Consider the following 21,606-nt stretch of genomic DNA (forward strand, 5'->3'; position numbering starts at 1 on the left):
GCCAATCCCGACGTTCCCCTGGGGACGGCCGAGGAATTCCTCTCGGGCCTGGCTTCCGTCAGCGCCTTGACCCCCCGCCTGCAGCTGTGGTCTTTCAAACTCAACTATGAGGCACTCGAGCAGGAGATCGCCGAGCCCCTGTTTGACCTGAAGTTGGGCATGGAGCAGCTGGCCGGCAACCGGACCTTCAAGAAGATCCTGGCCACGCTGCTGGCCGTGGGGAACTTCCTCAACGGGTGTCCTCCTCACCAGAATCTTCAGGCTCCCTCCATGGTGAATCAATTCCTCTGGGCATAGGCATAAGATAACTTGGGCGCTCTCTGGTGGTTGTACGCACCTGGGCATCATGATGAAACGGTAAAGGCTTCCCAGGGCGACGTGCATAGCAGTGGTGGGGCGTATGAGTACGCTGCGGCTCTAACTCTTCTACCAGCTGTGGCTCATCTCTAGAAATGATGTGCCTGAGAGCCCCGCACCACGGTGTGTCCATTACAAAATTCCTAAACGATTCTGAGGGGTTTCTTATACATTCCAAGCAGTCCGGTGTCTTCGAGGTGGATGGTTTGCGTCGCCGAGTGCGTCGGCGCGAGCGTGGGTGGCGCTCCGCTGGGTCCATAATGGTTGGATCGTGCTGTTACGATTTCGCCGCGTAGTGCGACGCGATCGTAGGGTAAGTTGAACCCAGATGCAGAGTCGCCGAAGTAATTGGAAAGGTGAGGCAGATCTGTAGCTCTTGTTGGTTGATTTAATAAACGGGGTAACATAACTTAAACAACTTGGCTTGACCACTCATTACAAACGAACTGAACATGCGGCGTGGCGTCAATGGAAACAGCAATTACTACGAGGATTAACAGGAAACGAAACCAGAACTTAACCAGTCGATCCAACCGCGTCCACAGAAAATCATAATGCTTAAATACCAAAAATAATCTAATCACGTAATTAGTGACAGCTGATAGTTATCGTGACGTCATGCCAGGAAAGGCAATCCAACCACTCCTCACAGCTCTGAGTGATTTTGGATCCTTTGTTTCTCCCCCAAGTAATGAGGACATGTTCTTTTTAAGATAGCTCTCCATCTAAGTCCTACTATAGGTCCAGTCTTGGTAAAAGGTGCATGATGACAACTGATCTATCTGAAATCCAGAATTTGATCTGGATTTCAGATAGATCACCCATGAAATGTCGAAAAAGATGCGGGGTATGATGCTCACAGCACCTGGTATTCCCAAGCGGTCTCCCAATCAGGTACTAACCAGGCCGTACCATGCTTGGCTTCCGAGATCGAACGAGATCGGGCCTTTTCAGGGTGGTATGGCCGTGAGCGGTACTGCTCCTGCAGATGGACACCCATGAAATGTCGAAAAAGATGCGGGGTATGATGCTCGCTGCACCTGGTATTCCCAAGCGGTCTCCCAATCAGGTACTAACCAGGCCGAACCATGCTTGGCTTCCGAGATCGGACGAGATCGGGCCTTTTCAGGGTGGTATGGCCGTGAGCGGTACTGCTTTTGCAGTTGGACACCCATGAAATGTCGAAGAAGATGCGGGGTATGCTGCTCACAGCACCTGGTATTCCCAAGCGGTCTCCCAATCAGGTACTAAACAGGCCGAACCATGCTTGGCTTCCGAGATCAGAGGAGATCGGGCCTTTTCAGGGTGGTATGGCCGTGAGCGGTACTGCTCTTGCAGATGGACACCCATGAAATGTCGAAAAAGATGCGGGGTATGATGCTCACAGCACCTGGTATTCCCAAGCGGTCTCCCAATCAGGTACTAACCAGGCCGAACCATGCTCGGCTTCCGAGATCGGACGAGATCGGGCCTTTTCAGGGTGGTATGGCCGTGAACGGTACTGCACTAGCAGATGGACACCCATGAAATGTCGAAAAAGATGCGGGGCATGGTTCTCACAGCACCTGGTATTCCCAAGCGGTCTCCCAATCTGGTACTAAACAAGTCTAACCATGCTTGGCTTCCGAGATCGGGCGAGATCGGGCCTTTTCAGGGTGGTATGGCCGTGAGCGGTACTGCACTAGCAGATGGACACCCATGAAATGTCGAAAAAGATGCGGGGTATGATGCTCACAGCACCTGGTATTCCCAAGCGGTCTCCCAATCAGGTACTAAACAGACCGAACCATGCTTGGCTTCCGAGATCGGACGAGATCAGGCCTTTTCAGGGTGGTATGGCCTTGAGCGGTACTGCTCTTGCAGATGGACACCCATGAGCTAAAGTATTAATTCGACCTTCTACACCTGCTACCCAAATCAATTGGGATTTGACATTATTCAAAGTCAGTTGGAATATTCAGGTTATAAAAGAGGGGGGAAAAGGCAGGAATATATACAGCTATGTTTTACTTTTGTGCATTTCAGGCCAAATTGGTATTTGTCTTTGAGTCAGCAATAATAACAAAGGAGTAAAGTCAGCTTGATTGCAGTAAGACTTTTTGCACTCTATACACTCAATTTTCACATGTTGTTTTACTTCTGGACGCTGCAAATGGACTGCACATCTGTTGCATCGTGTGTGTATATATGTGTATTACCGTACTTTGAATTTTGATTTAAACCTTTACAACCCAACTACCTCAGATCAAGCAATTATAATGTAAAGTAGTAGATGTTTAAAAAAAGCACCAAATGCAAAAAGATAACAAAATAACAATACTAAATAGTCAAATAAGCAACTCCATTATTCTTTTAGAGAAAATATCTCAGCGGGGTCAAGTCATTCAATTCAAATCGACTGGTAATCAGATTCAATTAAAGACTAACTGATTGGGTGCAATGTTGTAGTGGCAGCACAACTAAATGAATTCACTGAATTTAAATGGGATTCATAAGTGTTTTCACATTTTATACTGTAAAACAAAAAATCACATAGGATTTATGGTTAAACACTGGAGCTACAGAATTTTACCAGAAATTACATTCAATTGGTATAGCACTTCAATAACCACCAATTTATTGGAACACTATTGTAGATTTTTCATTTCACTGAAACTAAAATTATATTGCTCCACCACCACATGCACACACCCCTTTTTTACTGTATAACTCTAGCAACCACAAGTATTTTATTTTTATTTTTTTAAGAAGAAAATGACTGACTATTCTTCTGTCTGTTCAGATATCACTACTTTTACATGATAAGAGAAGTAATTTTTAAAGAAGGCTCAGCAAAATACCCAGCATTCAATAGTACTGGCATGCTGGATCTTGCAAACTACACTCCTCAACTGCACGGAAAAAAAATAGAAAAAAACAGTCATACATTGTCTGCAGTACTTTCCACTCCTTCGCTTACACTTTGTACTCCATCCTTTCTACACAAAAAGCATCATCCCGCTGTTACAGAGTAAAGAAGGTTGCACAGAGTCCTTTTCTTGCTGTTCTGTCTCTTTAGAACAGAAGGACACTTTGCGCTTCACAGAATGCAAGTCTACAAGTACTGCTGCTTAGATGTGGTTGAATGTTAGGCCCCTAAGAAATACATGTGAAGCAACAGCAATGCTTTACAAGGTGTCTATTGTTTATATAAATAAACATAAAACAGGTTACGAAAACATGCTGTAAAATCCAAATCATATTTTATCATAGTTTCACATGCTTAAACTAATAGTAATTGTTTAGTATAAATGATCGTCATGTGAAAGACATTGTTTAGTATTCTTTCATTCATTCATTCTCTCAACCGCTTATCCTCACAAGGGTCACGGGGGGTGCTAAGGCCTATCCCAGCTATCTACGGGCACCAGGCGGGGGACAAAAGAATGAACATAATTTAAAGTAATTGCTCTACAGTTGTACTGCATACCGGAGGTCATTTAATTCATTCAGATCAAGAACCTCAAATAACATATCGGCTGGTATTGTTGGAGATGGAAATCCAACTCATTTTATCTCTGAGGGCTAGCTGCGAATGCACTTGCATTATGTCAGTAAAATTCTAGAAATCATAGCGAAAGGGTTATTTTTCAAGAAAATCTGTTCCCGAAAGACCGACAAATTGTCTTTATTTGATGCTCTTGTCAGGAGAGGTTGGATTGCCTTTCCTGGCATGACGTCACGATAACTATCAGCTGTCACTAATTACGTGATTAGATTATTTTTGGCGTCACTGGACAAGGTCCAAGTGGACATGGGGAAGCTGGAGCACCTCTTTGAGTCCAGGGCCAAAGAGACGCCATGGGCCAAGAAAGCGCCAGAGAGCAAAAAGTCCGAGATCCTGGTTCTGGACTCCAAGCGGAGCACCGCCATCAACATCGGGATGACGGTCCTGCCCGCCGTTCACGTCATCAAGAGCGCCATCCTCAACTTTGACGACTTTGCCATCAACAAGGAGGGTGTGGAGAAGATCCTGAGCATGACGCCCACAGAGGAGGAGAAGCAGAAGATCCGCGAGGCTCGCTCGGCCAATCCCGACGTTCCCCTGGGGACGGCCGAGGAATTCCTCTCGGGCCTGGCTTCCGTCAGCGCCTTGACCCCCCGCCTGCAGCTGTGGTCTTTCAAACTCAACTATGAGGCACTCGAGCAGGAGATCGCCGAGCCCCTGTTTGACCTGAAGTTGGGCATGGAGCAGCTGGCCGGCAACCGGACCTTCAAGAAGATCCTGGCCACGCTGCTGGCCGTGGGGAACTTCCTCAACGGGTGTCCTCCTCACCAGAATCTTCAGGCTCCCTCCATGGTGAATCAATTCCTCTGGGCATAGGCATAAGATAACTTGGGCGCTCTCTGGTGGTTGTACGCACCTGGGCATCATGATGAAACGGTAAAGGCTTCCCAGGGCGACGTGCATAGCAGTGGTGGGGCGTATGAGTACGCTGCGGCTCTAACTCTTCTACCAGCTGTGGCTCATCTCTAGAAATGATGTGCCTGAGAGCCCCGCACCACGGTGTGTCCATTACAAAATTCCTAAACGATTCTGAGGGGTTTCTTATACATTCCAAGCAGTCCGGTGTCTTCGAGGTGGATGGTTTGCGTCGCCGAGTGCGTCGGCGCGAGCGTGGGTGGCGCTCCGCTGGGTCCATAATGGTTGGATCGTGCTGTTACGATTTCGCCGCGTAGTGCGACGCGATCGTAGGGTAAGTTGAACCCAGATGCAGAGTCGCCGAAGTAATTGGAAAGGTGAGGCAGATCTGTAGCTCTTGTTGGTTGATTTAATAAACGGGGTAACATAACTTAAACAACTTGGCTTGACCACTCATTACAAACGAACTGAACATGCGGCGTGGCGTCAATGGAAACAGCAATTACTACGAGGATTAACAGGAAACGAAACCAGAACTTAACCAGTCGATCCAACCGCGTCCACAGAAAATCATAATGCTTAAATACCAAAAATAATCTAATCACGTAATTAGTGACAGCTGATAGTTATCGTGACGTCATGCCAGGAAAGGCAATCCAACCACTCCTGACAGCTCTGAGTGATTTTGGATCCTTTGTTTCTCCCCCAAGTAATGAGGACATGTTCTTTTTAAGATAGCTCTCCATCTAAGTCCTACTATAGGTCCAGTCTTGGTAAAAGGTGCATGATGACAACTGATCTATCTGAAATCCAGAATTTGATCTGGATTTCAGATAGATCACCCATGAAATGTCGAAAAAGATGCGGGGTATGATGCTCACAGCACCTGGTATTCCCAAGCGGTCTCCCAATCAGGTACTAACCAGGCCGTACCATGCTTGGCTTCCGAGATCGAACGAGATCGGGCCTTTTCAGGGTGGTATGGCCGTGAGCGGTACTACTCCTGCAGATGGACACCCATGAAATGTCGAAAAAGATGCGGGGTATGATGCTCACTGCACCTGGTATTCCCAAGCGGTCTCCCAATCAGGTACTAACCAGGCCGAACCATGCTTGGCTTCCGAGATCGGACGAGATCGGGCCTTTTCAGGGTGGTATGGCCGTGAGCGGTACTGCTTTTGCAGATGGACACCCATGAAATGTCGAAAAAGATGCGGGGTATGCTGCTCACAGCACCTGGTATTCCCAAGCGGTCTCCCAATCAGGTACTAAACAGGCCGAACCATGCTTGGCTTCCGAGATCGGAGGAGATCGGGCCTTTTCAGGGTGGTATGGCCGTGAGCGGTACTGCTCTTGCAGATGGACACCCATGAAATGTCGAAAAAGATGCGGGGTATGATGCTCACAGCACCTGGTATTCCCAAGCGGTCTCCCAATCAGGTACTAACCAGGCCGAACCATGCTTGGCTTCCGAGATCGGACGAGATCGGGCCTTTTCAGGGTGGTATGGCCGTGAACGGTACTGCACTAGCAGATGGACACCCATGAAATGTCGAAAAAGATGCGGGGCATGGTTCTCACAGCACCTGGTATTCCCAAGCGGTCTCCCAATCTGGTACTAAACAAGTCTAACCATGCTTGGCTTCCGAGATCGGGCGAGATCGGGCCTTTTCAGGGTGGTATGGCCGTGAGCGGTACTGTTTTTGCAGATGGACACCCATGAAATGTCGAAAAAGATGCAGGGTATGATGCTCACAGCACCTGGTATTCCCAAGCGGTCTCCCAACCAGCTACTAACCAGGCCCAACCATGCTTGGCTTCCGAGATCGGACGAGATCGGGCCTTTTCAGGGTGGTATGGCCGTGAGCGGTACTGCACTAGCAGATGGACACCCATGAAATGTCGAAAAAGATGCGGGGTATGATGCTCACAGCACCTGGTATTCCCAAGCGGTCTCCCAATCAGGTACTAACCAGGCCGAACCATGCTTGGCTTCCGAGATCGGACGAGATCAGGCCTTTTCAGGGTGGTATGGCCGTGAGCGGTACTGCACTTGCAGATGGACACCCATGAGCTAAAGTATTAATTCGACCTTCTACACCTGCTACCCAAATCAATTGGGATTTGACATTATTCAAAGTCAGTTGGAATATTCAGGTTATAAAAGAGGGGGGAAAAGGCAGGAATATATACAGCTATGTTTTACTTTTGTGCATTTCAGGCCAAATTGGTATTTGTCTTTGAGTCAGCAATAATAACAAAGGAGTAAAGTCAGCTTGATTGCAGTAAGACTTTTTGCACTCTATACACTCAATTTTCACATGTTGTTTTACTTCTGGACGCTGCAAATGGACTGCACATCTGTTGCATCGTGTGTGTATATATGTGTATTACCGTACTTTGAATTTTGATTTAAACCTTTACAACCCAACTACCTCAGATCAAGCAATTATAATGTAAAGTAGTAGATGTTTAAAAAAAGCACCAAATGCAAAAAGATAACAAAATAACAATACTAAATAGTCAAATAAGCAACTCCATTATTCTTTTAGAGAAAATATCTCAGCGGGGTCAAGTCATTCAATTCAAATCGACTGGTAATCAGATTCAATTAAAGACTAACTGATTGGGTGCAATGTTGTAGTGGCAGCACAACTAAATGAATTCACTGAATTTAAATGGGATTTATAAGTGTTTTCACATTTTATACTGTAAAACAAAAAATCACATAGGATTTATGGTTAAACACTGGAGCTACAGAATTTTACCAGAAATTACATTCAATTGGTATAGCACTTCAATAACCACCAATTTATTGGAACACTATTGTAGATTTTTCATTTCACTGAAACTAAAATTATATTGCTCCACCACCACATGCACACACCCCTTTTTTACTGTATAACTCTAGCAACCACAAGTATTTTATTTTTATTTTTTTAAGAAGAAAATGACTGACTATTCTTCTGTCTGTTCAGATATCACTACTTTTACATGATAAGAGAAGTAATTTTTAAAGAAGGCTCAGCAAAATACCCAGCATTCAATAGTACTGGCATGCTGGATCTTGCAAACTACACTCCTCAACTGCACGGAAAAAAAATAGAAAAAAACAGTCATACATTGTCTGCAGTACTTTCCACTCCTTCGCTTACACTTTGTACTCCATCCTTTCTACACAAAAAGCATCATCCCGCTGTTACAGAGTAAAGAAGGTTGCACAGAGTCCTTTTCTTGCTGTTCTGTCTCTTTAGAACAGAAGGACACTTTGCGCTTCACAGAATGCAAGTCTACAAGTACTGCTGCTTAGATGTGGTTGAATGTTAGGCCCCTAAGAAATACATGTGAAGCAACAGCAATGCTTTACAAGGTGTCTATTGTTTATATAAATAAACATAAAACAGGTTACGAAAACATGCTGTAAAATCCAAATCATATTTTATCATAGTTTCACATGCTTAAACTAATAGTAATTGTTTAGTATAAATGATCGTCATGTGAAAGACATTGTTTAGTATTCTTTCATTCATTCATTCTCTCAACCGCTTATCCTCACAAGGGTCACGGGGGGTGCTAAGGCCTATCCCAGCTATCTACGGGCACCAGGCGGGGGACAAAAGAATGAACATAATTTAAAGTAATTGCTCTACAGTTGTACTGCATACCGGAGGTCATTTAATTCATTCAGATCAAGAACCTCAAATAACATATCGGCTGGTATTGTTGGAGATGGAAATCCAACTCATTTTATCTCTGAGGGCTAGCTGCGAATGCACTTGCATTATGTCAGTAAAATTCTAGAAATCATAGCGAAAGGGTTATTTTTCAAGAAAATCTGTTCCCGAAAGACCGACAAATTGTCTTTATTTGATGCTCTTGTCAGGAGAGGTTGGATTGCCTTTCCTGGCATGACGTCACGATAACTATCAGCTGTCACTAATTACGTGATTAGATTATTTTTGGCGTCACTGGACAAGGTCCAAGTGGACATGGGGAAGCTGGAGCACCTCTTTGAGTCCAGGGCCAAAGAGACGCCATGGGCCAAGAAAGCGCCAGAGAGCAAAAAGTCCGAGATCCTGGTTCTGGACTCCAAGCGGAGCACCGCCATCAACATCGGGATGACGGTCCTGCCCGCCGTTCACGTCATCAAGAGCGCCATCCTCAACTTTGACGACTTTGCCATCAACAAGGAGGGTGTGGAGAAGATCCTGAGCATGACGCCCACAGAGGAGGAGAAGCAGAAGATCCGCGAGGCTCGCTCGGCCAATCCCGACGTTCCCCTGGGGACGGCCGAGGAATTCCTCTCGGGCCTGGCTTCCGTCAGCGCCTTGACCCCCCGCCTGCAGCTGTGGTCTTTCAAACTCAACTATGAGGCACTCGAGCAGGAGATCGCCGAGCCCCTGTTTGACCTGAAGTTGGGCATGGAGCAGCTGGCCGGCAACCGGACCTTCAAGAAGATCCTGGCCACGCTGCTGGCCGTGGGGAACTTCCTCAACGGGTGTCCTCCTCACCAGAATCTTCAGGCTCCCTCCATGGTGAATCAATTCCTCTGGGCATAGGCATAAGATAACTTGGGCGCTCTCTGGTGGTTGTACGCACCTGGGCATCATGATGAAACGGTAAAGGCTTCCCAGGGCGACGTGCATAGCAGTGGTGGGGCGTATGAGTACGCTGCGGCTCTAACTCTTCTACCAGCTGTGGCTCATCTCTAGAAATGATGTGCCTGAGAGCCCCGCACCACGGTGTGTCCATTACAAAATTCCTAAACGATTCTGAGGGGTTTCTTATACATTCCAAGCAGTCCGGTGTCTTCGAGGTGGATGGTTTGCGTCGCCGAGTGCGTCGGCGCGAGCGTGGGTGGCGCTCCGCTGGGTCCATAATGGTTGGATCGTGCTGTTACGATTTCGCCGCGTAGTGCGACGCGATCGTAGGGTAAGTTGAACCCAGATGCAGAGTCGCCGAAGTAATTGGAAAGGTGAGGCAGATCTGTAGCTCTTGTTGGTTGATTTAATAAACGGGGTAACATAACTTAAACAACTTGGCTTGACCACTCATTACAAACGAACTGAACATGCGGCGTGGCGTCAATGGAAACAGCAATTACTACGAGGATTAACAGGAAACGAAACCAGAACTTAACCAGTCGATCCAACCGCGTCCACAGAAAATCATAATGCTTAAATACCAAAAATAATCTAATCACGTAATTAGTGACAGCTGATAGTTATCGTGACGTCATGCCAGGAAAGGCAATCCAACCACTCCTGACAGCTCTGAGTGATTTTGGATCCTTTGTTTCTCCCCCAAGTAATGAGGACATGTTCTTTTTAAGATAGCTCTCCATCTAAGTCCTACTATAGGTCCAGTCTTGGTAAAAGGTGCATGATGACAACTGATCTATCTGAAATCCAGAATTTGATCTGGATTTCAGATAGATCACCCATGAAATGTCGAAAAAGATGCGGGGTATGATGCTCACAGCACCTGGTATTCCCAAGCGGTCTCCCAATCAGGTACTAACCAGGCCGTACCATGCTTGGCTTCCGAGATCGAACGAGATCGGGCCTTTTCAGGGTGGTATGGCCGTGAGCGGTACTACTCCTGCAGATGGACACCCATGAAATGTCGAAAAAGATGCGGGGTATGATGCTCACTGCACCTGGTATTCCCAAGCGGTCTCCCAATCAGGTACTAACCAGGCCGAACCATGCTTGGCTTCCGAGATCGGACGAGATCGGGCCTTTTCAGGGTGGTATGGCCGTGAGCGGTACTGCTTTTGCAGATGGACACCCATGAAATGTCGAAAAAGATGCGGGGTATGCTGCTCACAGCACCTGGTATTCCCAAGCGGTCTCCCAATCAGGTACTAAACAGGCCGAACCATGCTTGGCTTCCGAGATCGGAGGAGATCGGGCCTTTTCAGGGTGGTATGGCCGTGAGCGGTACTGCTCTTGCAGATGGACACCCATGAAATGTCGAAAAAGATGCGGGGTATGATGCTCACAGCACCTGGTATTCCCAAGCGGTCTCCCAATCAGGTACTAACCAGGCCGAACCACGCTTGGCTTCCGAGATCGGACGAGATCGGGCCTTTTCAGGGTGGTATGGCCGTGAACGGTACTGCACTAGCAGATGGACACCCATGAAATGTCGAAAAAGATGCGGGGCATGGTTCTCACAGCACCTGGTATTCCCAAGCGGTCTCCCAATCTGGTACTAAACAAGTCTAACCATGCTTGGCTTCCGAGATCGGGCGAGATCGGGCCTTTTCAGGGTGGTATGGCCGTGAGCGGTACTGCTTTTGCAGATGGACACCCATGAAATGTCGAAAAAGATGCAGGGTATGATGCTCACAGCACCTGGTATTCCCAAGCGGTCTCCCAACCAGCTACTAACCAGGCCCAACCATGCTTGGCTTCCGAGATCGGACGAGATCGGGCCTTTTCAGGGTGGTATGGCCGTGAGCGGTACTGCACTAGCAGATGGACACCCATGAAATGTCGAAAAAGATGCGGGGTATGATGCTCACAGCACCTGGTATTCCCAAGCGGTCTCCCAATCAGGTACTAACCAGGCCGAACCATGCTTGGCTTCCGAGATCGGACGAGATCAGGCCTTTTCAGGGTGGTATGGCCGTGAGCGGTACTGCACTTGCAGATGGACACCCATGAGCTAAAGTATTAATTCGACCTTCTACACCTGCTACCCAAATCAATTGGGATTTGACATTATTCAAAGTCAGTTGGAATATTCAGGTTATAAAAGAGGGGGGAAAAGGCAGGAATATATACAGCTATGTTTTACTTTTGTGCATTTCAGGCCAAATTGGTATTTGTCTTTGAGTCAGCAATAATAACAAAGGAGTAAAGTCAGCTTGATTGCAGTAAGACTTTTTGCACTCTATACACTCAATTTTCACATGTTGTTTTACTTCTGGACGCTGCAAATGGACTGCACATCTGTTGCATCGTGTGTGTATATATGTGTATTACCGTACTTTGAATTTTGATTTAAACCTTTACAACCCAACTACCTCAGATCAAGCAATTATAATGTAAAGTAGTAGATGTTTAAAAAAAGCACCAAATGCAAAAAGATAACAAAATAACAATACTAAATAGTCAAATAAGCAACTCCATTATTCTTTTAGAGAAAATATCTCAGCGGGGTCAAGTCATTCAATTCAAATCGACTGGTAATCAGATTCAATTAAAGACTAACTGATTGGGTGCAATGTTGTAGTGGCAGCACAACTAAATGAATTCACTGAATTTAAATGGGATTTATAAGTGTTTTCACATTTTATACTGTAAAACAAAAAATCACATAGGATTTATGGTTAAACACTGGAGCTACAGAATTTTACCAGAAATTACATTCAATTGGTATAGCACTTCAATAACCACCAATTTATTGGAACACTATTGTAGATTTTTCATTTCACTGAAACTAAAATTATATTGCTCCACCACCACATGCACACACCCCTTTTTTACTGTATAACTCTAGCAACCACAAGTATTTTATTTTTATTTTTTTAAGAAGAAAATGACTGACTATTCTTCTGTCTGTTCAGATATCACTACTTTTACATGATAAGAGAAGTAATTTTTAAAGAAGGCTCAGCAAAATACCCAGCATTCAATAGTACTGGCATGCTGGATCTTGCAAACTACACTCCTCAACTGCACGGAAAAAAAATAGAAAAAAACAGTCATACATTGTCTGCAGTACTTTCCACTCCTTCGCTTACACTTTGTACTCCATCCTTTCTACACAAAAAGCATCATCCCGCTGTTACAGAGTAAAGAAGGTTGCACAGAGTCCTTTTCTTGCTGTTCTGTCTCTTTAGAACAGAAGGACACTTTGCGCTTCACAGAATGCAAGTCTACAAGTACTGCTGCTTAGATGTGGTTGAATGTTAGGCCCCTAAGAAATACATGTGAAGCAACAGCAATGCTTTACAAGGTGTCTATTGTTTATATAAATAAACATAAAACAGGTTACGAAAACATGCTGTAAAATCCAAATCATATTTTATCATAGTTTCACATGCTTAAACTAATAGTAATTGTTTAGTATAAATGATCGTCATGTGAAAGACATTGTTTAGTATTCTTTCATTCATTCATTCTCTCAACCGCTTATCCTCACAAGGGTCACGGGGGGTGCTAAGGCCTATCCCAGCTATCTACGGGCACCAGGCGGGGGACAAAAGAATGAACATAATTTAAAGTAATTGCTCTACAGTTGTACTGCATACCGGAGGTCATTTAATTCATTCAGATCAAGAACCTCAAATAACATATCGGCTGGTATTGTTGGAGATGGAAATCCAACTCATTTTATCTCTGAGGGCTAGCTGCGAATGCACTTGCATTATGTCAGTAAAATTCTAGAAATCATAGCGAAAGGGTTATTTTTCAAGAAAATCTGTTCCCGAAAGACCGACAAATTGTCTTTATTTGATGCTCTTGTCAGGAGAGGTTGGATTGCCTTTCCTGGCATGACGTCACGATAACTATCAGCTGTCACTAATTACGTGATTAGATTATTTTTGGCGTCACTGGACAAGGTCCAAGTGGACATGGGGAAGCTGGAGCACCTCTTTGAGTCCAGGGCCAAAGAGACGCCATGGGCCAAGAAAGCGCCAGAGAGCAAAAAGTCCGAGATCCTGGTTCTGGACTCCAAGCGGAGCACCGCCATCAACATCGGGATGACGGTCCTGCCCGCCGTTCACGTCATCAAGAGCGCCATCCTCAACTTTGACGACTTTGCCATCAACAAGGAGGGTGTGGAGAAGATCCTGAGCATGACGCCCACAGAGGAGGAGAAGCAGAAGATCCGCGAGGCTCGCTCGGCCAATCCCGACGTTCCCCTGGGGACGGCCGAGGAATTCCTCTCGGGCCTGGCTTCCGTCAGCGCCTTGACCCCCCGCCTGCAGCTGTGGTCTTTCAAACTCAACTATGAGGCACTCGAGCAGGAGATCGCCGAGCCCCTGTTTGACCTGAAGTTGGGCATGGAGCAGCTGGCCGGCAACCGGACCTTCAAGAAGATCCTGGCCACGCTGCTGGCCGTGGGGAACTTCCTCAACGGGTGTCCTCCTCACCAGAATCTTCAGGCTCCCTCCATGGTGAATCAATTCCTCTGGGCATAGGCATAAGATAACTTGGGCGCTCTCTGGTGGTTGTACGCACCTGGGCATCATGATGAAACGGTAAAGGCTTCCCAGGGCGACGTGCATAGCAGTGGTGGGGCGTATGAGTACGCTGCGGCTCTAACTCTTCTACCAGCTGTGGCTCATCTCTAGAAATGATGTGCCTGAGAGCCCCGCACCACGGTGTGTCCATTACAAAATTCCTAAACGATTCTGAGGGGTTTCTTATACATTCCAAGCAGTCCGGTGTCTTCGAGGTGGATGGTTTGCGTCGCCGAGTGCGTCGGCGCGAGCGTGGGTGGCGCTCCGCTGGGTCCATAATGGTTGGATCGTGCTGTTACGATTTCGCCGCGTAGTGCGACGCGATCGTAGGGTAAGTTGAACCCAGATGCAGAGTCGCCGAAGTAATTGGAAAGGTGAGGCAGATCTGTAGCTCTTGTTGGTTGATTTAATAAACGGGGTAACATAACTTAAACAACTTGGCTTGACCACTCATTACAAACGAACTGAACATGCGGCGTGGCGTCAATGGAAACAGCAATTACTACGAGGATTAACAGGAAACGAAACCAGAACTTAACCAGTCTATCCAACCGCGTCCACAGAAAATCATAATGCTTAAATACCAAAAATAATCTAATCACGTAATTAGTGACAGCTGATAGTTATCGTGACGTCATGCCAGGAAAGGCAATCCAACAACTCCTGACAGCTCTGAGTGATTTTGGATCCTTTGTTTCTCCCCCAAGTAATGAGGACATGTTCTTTTTAAGATAGCTCTCCATCTAAGTCCTACTATAGGTCCAGTCTTGGTAAAAGGTGCATGATGACAACTGATCTATCTGAAATCCAGAATTTGATCTGGATTTCAGATAGATCACCCATGAAATGTCGAAATAGATGCGGGGTATGATGCTCACAGCACCTGGTATTCCCAAGCGGTCTCCCAATCAGGTACTAACCAGGCCGTACCATGCTTGGCTTCCGAGATCGAACGAGTTCGGGCCTTTTCAGGGTGGTATGGCCGTGAGCGGTACTGCTCCTGCAGATGGACACCCATGAAATGTCGAAAAAGATGCGGGGTATGATGCTCACTGCACCTGGTATTCCCAAGCGGTCTCCCAATCAGGTACTAACCAGGCCGAACCATGCTTGGCTTCCGAGATCGGACGAGATCGGGCCTTTTCAGGGTGGTATGGCCGTGAGCGGTGCTGCTTTTGCAGATGGACACCCATGAAATGTCGAAAAAGATGCGGGGTATGCTGCTCACAGCACCTGGTATTCCCAAGCGGTCTCCCAATCAGGTACTAAACAGGCCGAACCATGCTTGGCTTCCGAGATCGGAGGAGATCGGGCCTTTTCAGGGTGGTATGGCCGTGAGCGGTACTGCTCTTGCAGATGGACACCCATGAAATGTCGAAAAAGATGCGGGGTATGATGCTCACAGCACCTGGTATTCCCAAGCGGTCTCCCAATCAGGTACTAACCAGGCCGAACCATGCTTGGCTTCCGAGATCGGACGAGATCGGGCCTTTTCAGGGTGGTATGGCCGTGAACGGTACTGCACTAGCAGATGGACACCCATGAAATGTCGAAAAAGATGCGGGGCATGGTTCTCACAGCACCTGGTATTCCCAAGCGGTCTCCCAATCTGGTACTAAACAAGTCTAACCATGCTTGGCTTCCGAGATCGGGCGAGATCGGGCCTTTTCAGGGTGGTATGGCCGTGAGCGGTACTGCTTTTGCAGATGGACACCCATGAAATGTCGAAAAAGATGCGGGGTATGATGCTCACAGCACCTGGTATTCCCAAGCGGTCTCCCAACCAGCTACTAACCAGGCCCAACCATGCTTGGCTTCCGAGATCGGACGAGATCGGGCCTTTTCAGGGTGGTATGGCCGTGAGCGGTACTGCACTAGCAGATGGACACCCATGAAATGTCGAAAAAGATGCGGGGTATGATGCTCACAGCTCCAGGTATTCCCAAGCGGTCTCCCAATCAGGTACTAACCAGGCCGAACCATGCTTGGCTTCCGAGATCGGACGAGATCAGGCCTTTTCAGGGTGGTATGGCCGTGAGCGGTACTGCACTTGCAGATGGACACCCATGAGCTAAAGTATTAATTCGACCTTCTACACCTGCTACCCAAATCAATTGGGATTTGACATTATTCAAAGTCAGTTGGAATATTCAGGTTATAAAAGAGGGGGGAAAAGGCAGGAATATATACAGCTATGTTTTACTTTTGTGCATTTCAGGCCAAATTGGTATTTGTCTTTGAGTCAGCAATAATAACAAAGGAGTAAAGTCAGCTTGATTGCAGTAAGACTTTTTGCACTCTATACACTCAATTTTCACATGTTGTTTTACTTCTGGACGCTGCAAATGGACTGCACATCTGTTGCATCGTGTGTGTATATATGTGTATTACCGTACTTTGAATTTTGATTTAAACCTTTACAACCCAACTACCTCAGATCAAGCAATTATAATGTAAAGTAGTAGATGTTTAAAAAAAGCACCAAATGCAAAAAGATAACAAAATAACAATACTAAATAGTCAAATAAGCAACTCCATTATTCTTTTAGAGAAAATATCTCAGCGGGGTCAAGTCATTCAATTCAAATCGACTGGTAATCAGATTCAATTAAAGACTAACTGATTGGGTGCAATGTTGTAGTGGCAGCACAACTAAATGAATTCACTGAATTTAAATGGGATTTATAAGTGTTTTCACATTTTATACTGTAAAACAAAAAATCACATAGGATTTATGGTTAAACACTGGAGCTACAGAATTTTACCAGAAATTACATTCAATTGGTATAGCACTTCAATAACCACCAATTTATTGGAACACTATTGTAGATTTTTCATTTCACTGAAACTAAAATTATATTGCTCCACCACCACATGCACACACCCCTTTTTTACTGTATAACTCTAGCAACCACAAGTATTTTATTTTTATTTTTTTAAGAAGAAAATGACTGACTATTCTTCTGTCTGTTCAGATATCACTACTTTTACATGATAAGAGAAGTAATTTTTAAAGAAGGCTCAGCAAAATACCCAGCATTCAATAGTACTGGCATGCTGGATCTTGCAAACTACACTCCTCAACTGCACGGAAAAAAAATAGAAAAAAACAGTCATACATTGTCTGCAGTACTTTCCACTCATTCGCTTACACTTTGTACTCCATCCTTTCTACACAAAAAGCATCATCCCGCTGTTACAGAGTAAAGAAGGTTGCACAGAGTCCTTTTCTTGCTGTTCTGTCTCTTTAGAACAGAAGGACACTTTGCGCTTCACAGAATGCAAGTCTACAAGTACTGCTGCTTAGATGTGGTTGAATGTTAGGCCCCTAAGAAATACATGTGAAGCAACAGCAATGCTTTACAAGGTGTCTATTGTTTATATAAATAAACATAAAACAGGTTACGAAAACATGCTGTAAAATCCAAATCATATTTTATCATAGTTTCACATGCTTAAACTAATAGTAATTGTTTAGTATAAATGATCGTCATGTGAAAGACATTGTTTAGTATTCTTTCATTCATTCATTCTCTCAACCGCTTATCCTCACAAGGGTCACGGGGGGTGCTAAGGCCTATCCCAGCTATCTACAGGCACCAGGCGGGGGACAAAAGAATGAACATAATTTAAAGTAATTGCTCTACAGTTGTACTGCATACCGGAGGTCATTTAATTCATTCAGATCAAGAACCTCAAATAACATATCGGCTGGTATTGTTGGAGATGGAAATCCAACTCATTTTATCTCTGAGGGCTAGCTGCGAATGCACTTGCATTATGTCAGTAAAATTCTAGAAATCATAGCGAAAGGGTTATTTTTCAAGAAAATCTGTTCCCGAAAGACCGACAAATTGTCTTTATTTGATGCTCTTGTCAGGAGAGGTTGGATTGCCTTTCCTGGCATGACGTCACGATAACTATCAGCTGTCACTAATTACGTGATTAGATTATTTTTGGCGTCACTGGACAAGGTCCAAGTGGACATGGGGAAGCTGGAGCACCTCTTTGAGTCCAGAGCCAAAGAGACGCCATGGGCCAAGAAAGCGCCGGAGAGCAAAAAGTCCGAGATCCTGGTTCTGGACTCCGAGCGGAGCACCGCCATCAACATCGGGATGACGGTCCTGCCCGCCGTTCACGTCATCAAGAGCGCCATCCTCAACTTTGACGACTTTGCCATCAACAAGGAGGGTGTGGAGAAGATCCTGAGCATGACGCCCACAGAGGAGGAGAAGCAGAAGATCCGCGAGGCTCGCTCGGCCAATCCCGACGTTCCCCTGGGGACGGCCGAGGAATTCCTCTCGGGCCTGGCTTCCGTCAGCGCCTTGACCCCCCGCCTGCAGCTGTGGTCTTTCAAACTCAACTATGAGGCACTCGAGCAGGAGATCGCCGAGCCCCTGTTTGACCTGAAGTTGGGCATGGAGCAGCTGGCCGGCAACCGGACCTTCAAGAAGATCCTGGCCACGCTGCTGGCCGTGGGGAACTTCCTCAACGGGTGTCCTCCTCACCAGAATCTTCAGGCTCCCTCCATGGTGAATCAATTCCTCTGGGCATAGGCATAAGATAACTTGGGCGCTCTCTGGTGGTTGTACGCACCTGGGCATCATGATGAAACGGTAAAGGCTTCCCAGGGCGACGTGCATAGCAGTGGTGGGGCGTATGAGTACGCTGCGGCTCTAACTCTTCTACCAGCTGTGGCTCATCTCTAGAAATGATGTGCCTGAGAGCCCCGCACCACGGTGTGTCCATTACAAAATTCCTAAACGATTCTGAGGGGTTTCTTATACATTCCAAGCAGTCCGGTGTCTTCGAGGTGGATGGTTTGCGTCGCCGAGTGCGTCGGCGCGAGCGTGGGTGGCGCTCCGCTGGGTCCATAATGGTTGGATCGTGCTGTTACGATTTCGCCGCGTAGTGCGACGCGATCGTAGGGTAAGTTGAACCCAGATGCAGAGTCGCCGAAGTAATTGGAAAGGTGAGGCAGATCTGTAGCTCTTGTTGGTTGATTTAATAAACGGGGTAACATAACTTAAACAACTTGGCTTGACCACTCATTACAAACGAACTGAACATGCGGCGTGGCGTCAATGGAAACAGCAATTACTACGAGGATTAACAGGAAACGAAACCAGAACTTAACCAGTCGATCCAACCGCGTCCACAGAAAATCATAATGCCTAAATACCAAAAATAATCTAATCACGTAATTAGTGACAGCTGATAGTTATCGTGACGTCATGCCAGGAAAGGCAATCCAACCACTCCTGACAGCTCTGAGTGATTTTGGATCCTTTGTTTCTCCCCCAAGTAATGAGGACATGTTCTTTTTAAGATAGCTCTCCATCTAAGTCCTACTATAGGTCCAGTCTTGGTAAAAGGTGCATGATGACAACTGATCTATCTGAAATCCAGAATTTGATCTGGATTTCAGATAGATCACCCATGAAATGTCGAAAAAGATGCGGGGTATGATGCTCACAGCACCTGGTATTCCCAAGCGGTCTCCCAATCAGGTACTAACCAGGCCGTACCATGCTTGGCTTCCGAGATCGAACGAGATCGGGCCTTTTCAGGGTGGTATGGCCGTGAGCGGTACTGCTCCTGCAGATGGACACCCATGAAATGTCGAAAAAGATGCGGGGTATGATGCTCACTGCACCTGGTATTCCCAAGCGGTCTCCCAATCAGGTACTAAACAGGCCGAACCATGCTTGGCTTCCGAGATCGGAGGAGATCGGGCCTTTTCAGGGTGGTATGGCCGTGAGCGGTACTGCTCTTGCAGATGGACACCCATGAAATGTCGAAAAAGATGCGGGGTATGATGCTCACAGCACCTGGTATTCCCAAGCGGTCTCACAATCAGGTACTTACCAGGCCGAACCATGCTTGGCTTCCGAGATCGGACGAGATCGGGCCTTTTCAGGGTGGTATGGCCGTGAACGGTACTGCACTAGCAGATGGACACCCATGAAATGTCGAAAAAGATGCGGGGCATGGTTCTCACAGCACCTGGTATTCCCAAGCGGTCTCCCAATCTGGTACTAAACAAGTCTAACCATGCTTGGCTTCCGAGATCGGGCGAGATCGGGCCTTTTCAGGGTGGTATGGCCGTGAGCAGTACTGCTTTTGCAGATGGACACCCATGAAATGTCGAAAAAGATGCGGGGTATGATGCTCACAGCACCTGGTATTCCCAAGCGGTCTCCCAACCAGGTACTAACCAGGCCCAACCATGCTTGACTTCCAAGATCGGACGAGATCGGGCCTTTTCAGGGTGGTATGGCCGTGAGCGGTACTGCACTAGCAGATGGACACCCATGAAATGTCGAAAAAGATGCGGGGTATGATGCTCACAGCACCTGGTATTCCCAAGCGGTCTCCCAATCAGGTACTAACCAGGCCGAACAATGCTTGGCTTCCGAGATCGGACGAGATCAGGCCTTTTCAGGGTGGTATGGCCGTGAGCGGTACTGCTCTTGCAGATGGACACCCATGAGCTAAAGTATTAATTCGACCTTCTACACCTGCTACCCAAATCAATTGGGATTTGACATTATTCAAAGTCAGTTGGAATATTCAGGTTATAAAAGAGGGGGGAAAAGGCAGGAATATATACAGCTATGTTTTACTTTTGTGCATTTCAGGCCAAATTGGTATTTGTCTTTGAGTCAGCAATAATAACAAAGGAGTAAAGTCAGCTTGATTGCAGTAAGACTTTTTGCACTCTATACACTCAATTTTCACATGTTGTTTTACTTCTGGACGCTGCAAATGGACTGCACATCTGTTGCATCGTGTGTGTATATATGTGTATTACCGTACTTTGAATTTTGATTTAAACCTTTACAACCCAACTACCTCAGATCAAGCAATTATAATGTAAAGTAGTAGATGTTTAAAAAAAGCACCAAATGCAAAAAGATAACAAAATAACAATACTAAATAGTCAAATAAGCAACTCCATTATTCTTTTAGAGAAAATATCTCAGCGGGGTCAAGTCATTCAATTCAAATCGACTGGTATTCAGATTCAATTAAAGACTAACTGATTGGGTGCAATGTTGTAGTGGCAGCACAACTAAATGAATTCACTGAATTTAAATGGGATTTATAAGTGTTTTCACATTTTATACTGTAAAACAAAAAATCACATAGGATTTATGGTTAAACACTGGAGCTACAGAATTTTACCAGAAATTACATTCAATTGGTATAGCACTTCAATAACCACCAATTTATTGGAACACTATTGTAGATTTTTCATTTCACTGAAACTAAAATTATATTGCTCCACCACCACATGCACACACCCCTTTTTTACTGTATAACTCTAGCAACCACAAGTATTTTATTTTTATTTTTTTAAGAAGAAAATGACTGACTATTCTTCTGTCTGTTCAGATATCACTACTTTTACATGATAAGAGAAGTAATTTTTAAAGAAGGCTCAGCAAAATACCCAGCATTCAATAGTACTGGCATGCTGGATCTTGCAAACTATACTCCTCAACTGCACGGAAAAAAAAATAGAAAAAAACAGTCATACATTGTCTGCAGTACTTTCCACTCATTCGCTTACACTTTGTACTCCATCCTTTCTACACAAAAAGCATCATCCCGCTGTTACAGAGTAAAGAAGGTTGCACAGAGT

General features: G+C 45.8%; 4 non-coding genes and 29 pseudogenes across 4 annotated transcripts; all 33 read right to left on the minus strand.

The window, feature by feature from the left end:
- Nucleotides 1–1,210: 1,210 nt before the first annotated feature.
- LOC144183330 (5S ribosomal RNA) lies at nucleotides 1,211–1,329 on the minus strand (annotated as a pseudogene).
- Nucleotides 1,330–1,385: 56 nt separating this feature from the next.
- On the minus strand, nucleotides 1,386–1,504 carry LOC144191355 (5S ribosomal RNA; annotated as a pseudogene).
- Nucleotides 1,505–1,560: 56 nt separating this feature from the next.
- LOC144189642 (5S ribosomal RNA) lies at nucleotides 1,561–1,679 on the minus strand (annotated as a pseudogene).
- Nucleotides 1,680–1,735: 56 nt separating this feature from the next.
- LOC144190274 (5S ribosomal RNA) lies at nucleotides 1,736–1,854 on the minus strand (annotated as a pseudogene).
- Nucleotides 1,855–1,910: 56 nt separating this feature from the next.
- Nucleotides 1,911–2,029, minus strand: LOC144183438 (5S ribosomal RNA; annotated as a pseudogene).
- A 56-nt stretch (nucleotides 2,030–2,085) lies between these two features.
- On the minus strand, nucleotides 2,086–2,204 carry LOC144184610 (5S ribosomal RNA; annotated as a pseudogene).
- Nucleotides 2,205–5,633: 3,429 nt separating this feature from the next.
- LOC144183341 (5S ribosomal RNA) lies at nucleotides 5,634–5,752 on the minus strand (annotated as a pseudogene).
- A 56-nt stretch (nucleotides 5,753–5,808) lies between these two features.
- LOC144188949 (5S ribosomal RNA) lies at nucleotides 5,809–5,927 on the minus strand (annotated as a pseudogene).
- A 56-nt stretch (nucleotides 5,928–5,983) lies between these two features.
- On the minus strand, nucleotides 5,984–6,102 carry LOC144189235 (5S ribosomal RNA; annotated as a pseudogene).
- A 56-nt stretch (nucleotides 6,103–6,158) lies between these two features.
- LOC144184659 (5S ribosomal RNA) lies at nucleotides 6,159–6,277 on the minus strand (annotated as a pseudogene).
- A 56-nt stretch (nucleotides 6,278–6,333) lies between these two features.
- On the minus strand, nucleotides 6,334–6,452 carry LOC144183439 (5S ribosomal RNA; annotated as a pseudogene).
- A 56-nt stretch (nucleotides 6,453–6,508) lies between these two features.
- On the minus strand, nucleotides 6,509–6,627 carry LOC144187343 (5S ribosomal RNA). The gene has a single exon (XR_013324849.1). It is a non-coding gene; the product is annotated as a 5S ribosomal RNA (ribosomal RNA).
- A 56-nt stretch (nucleotides 6,628–6,683) lies between these two features.
- On the minus strand, nucleotides 6,684–6,802 carry LOC144187761 (5S ribosomal RNA; annotated as a pseudogene).
- A 3,429-nt stretch (nucleotides 6,803–10,231) lies between these two features.
- Nucleotides 10,232–10,350, minus strand: LOC144183352 (5S ribosomal RNA; annotated as a pseudogene).
- Nucleotides 10,351–10,406: 56 nt separating this feature from the next.
- LOC144188950 (5S ribosomal RNA) lies at nucleotides 10,407–10,525 on the minus strand (annotated as a pseudogene).
- A 56-nt stretch (nucleotides 10,526–10,581) lies between these two features.
- On the minus strand, nucleotides 10,582–10,700 carry LOC144189237 (5S ribosomal RNA; annotated as a pseudogene).
- Nucleotides 10,701–10,756: 56 nt separating this feature from the next.
- On the minus strand, nucleotides 10,757–10,875 carry LOC144187908 (5S ribosomal RNA; annotated as a pseudogene).
- A 56-nt stretch (nucleotides 10,876–10,931) lies between these two features.
- LOC144183440 (5S ribosomal RNA) lies at nucleotides 10,932–11,050 on the minus strand (annotated as a pseudogene).
- A 56-nt stretch (nucleotides 11,051–11,106) lies between these two features.
- On the minus strand, nucleotides 11,107–11,225 carry LOC144187462 (5S ribosomal RNA). The gene has a single exon (XR_013324864.1). It is a non-coding gene; the product is annotated as a 5S ribosomal RNA (ribosomal RNA).
- A 56-nt stretch (nucleotides 11,226–11,281) lies between these two features.
- LOC144187762 (5S ribosomal RNA) lies at nucleotides 11,282–11,400 on the minus strand (annotated as a pseudogene).
- A 3,429-nt stretch (nucleotides 11,401–14,829) lies between these two features.
- LOC144189088 (5S ribosomal RNA) lies at nucleotides 14,830–14,948 on the minus strand (annotated as a pseudogene).
- Nucleotides 14,949–15,004: 56 nt separating this feature from the next.
- Nucleotides 15,005–15,123, minus strand: LOC144188951 (5S ribosomal RNA; annotated as a pseudogene).
- A 56-nt stretch (nucleotides 15,124–15,179) lies between these two features.
- LOC144189238 (5S ribosomal RNA) lies at nucleotides 15,180–15,298 on the minus strand (annotated as a pseudogene).
- Nucleotides 15,299–15,354: 56 nt separating this feature from the next.
- Nucleotides 15,355–15,473, minus strand: LOC144184671 (5S ribosomal RNA; annotated as a pseudogene).
- A 56-nt stretch (nucleotides 15,474–15,529) lies between these two features.
- LOC144183441 (5S ribosomal RNA) lies at nucleotides 15,530–15,648 on the minus strand (annotated as a pseudogene).
- Nucleotides 15,649–15,704: 56 nt separating this feature from the next.
- LOC144187578 (5S ribosomal RNA) lies at nucleotides 15,705–15,823 on the minus strand. The gene has a single exon (XR_013324876.1). It is a non-coding gene; the product is annotated as a 5S ribosomal RNA (ribosomal RNA).
- A 56-nt stretch (nucleotides 15,824–15,879) lies between these two features.
- LOC144189782 (5S ribosomal RNA) lies at nucleotides 15,880–15,998 on the minus strand (annotated as a pseudogene).
- Nucleotides 15,999–19,427: 3,429 nt separating this feature from the next.
- On the minus strand, nucleotides 19,428–19,546 carry LOC144183364 (5S ribosomal RNA; annotated as a pseudogene).
- A 56-nt stretch (nucleotides 19,547–19,602) lies between these two features.
- LOC144191810 (5S ribosomal RNA) lies at nucleotides 19,603–19,721 on the minus strand (annotated as a pseudogene).
- Nucleotides 19,722–19,777: 56 nt separating this feature from the next.
- Nucleotides 19,778–19,896, minus strand: LOC144191743 (5S ribosomal RNA; annotated as a pseudogene).
- Nucleotides 19,897–19,952: 56 nt separating this feature from the next.
- Nucleotides 19,953–20,071, minus strand: LOC144183443 (5S ribosomal RNA; annotated as a pseudogene).
- Nucleotides 20,072–20,127: 56 nt separating this feature from the next.
- LOC144191378 (5S ribosomal RNA) lies at nucleotides 20,128–20,246 on the minus strand. The gene has a single exon (XR_013325008.1). It is a non-coding gene; the product is annotated as a 5S ribosomal RNA (ribosomal RNA).
- A 56-nt stretch (nucleotides 20,247–20,302) lies between these two features.
- LOC144190547 (5S ribosomal RNA) lies at nucleotides 20,303–20,421 on the minus strand (annotated as a pseudogene).
- Between the last annotated feature and the right edge of the window lie 1,185 nt (nucleotides 20,422–21,606).

Source organism: Stigmatopora nigra, unplaced genomic scaffold, assembly GCF_051989575.1.
Source record: "Stigmatopora nigra isolate UIUO_SnigA unplaced genomic scaffold, RoL_Snig_1.1 HiC_scaffold_24, whole genome shotgun sequence".
Taxonomy (NCBI): domain Eukaryota; kingdom Metazoa; phylum Chordata; class Actinopteri; order Syngnathiformes; family Syngnathidae; genus Stigmatopora; species Stigmatopora nigra.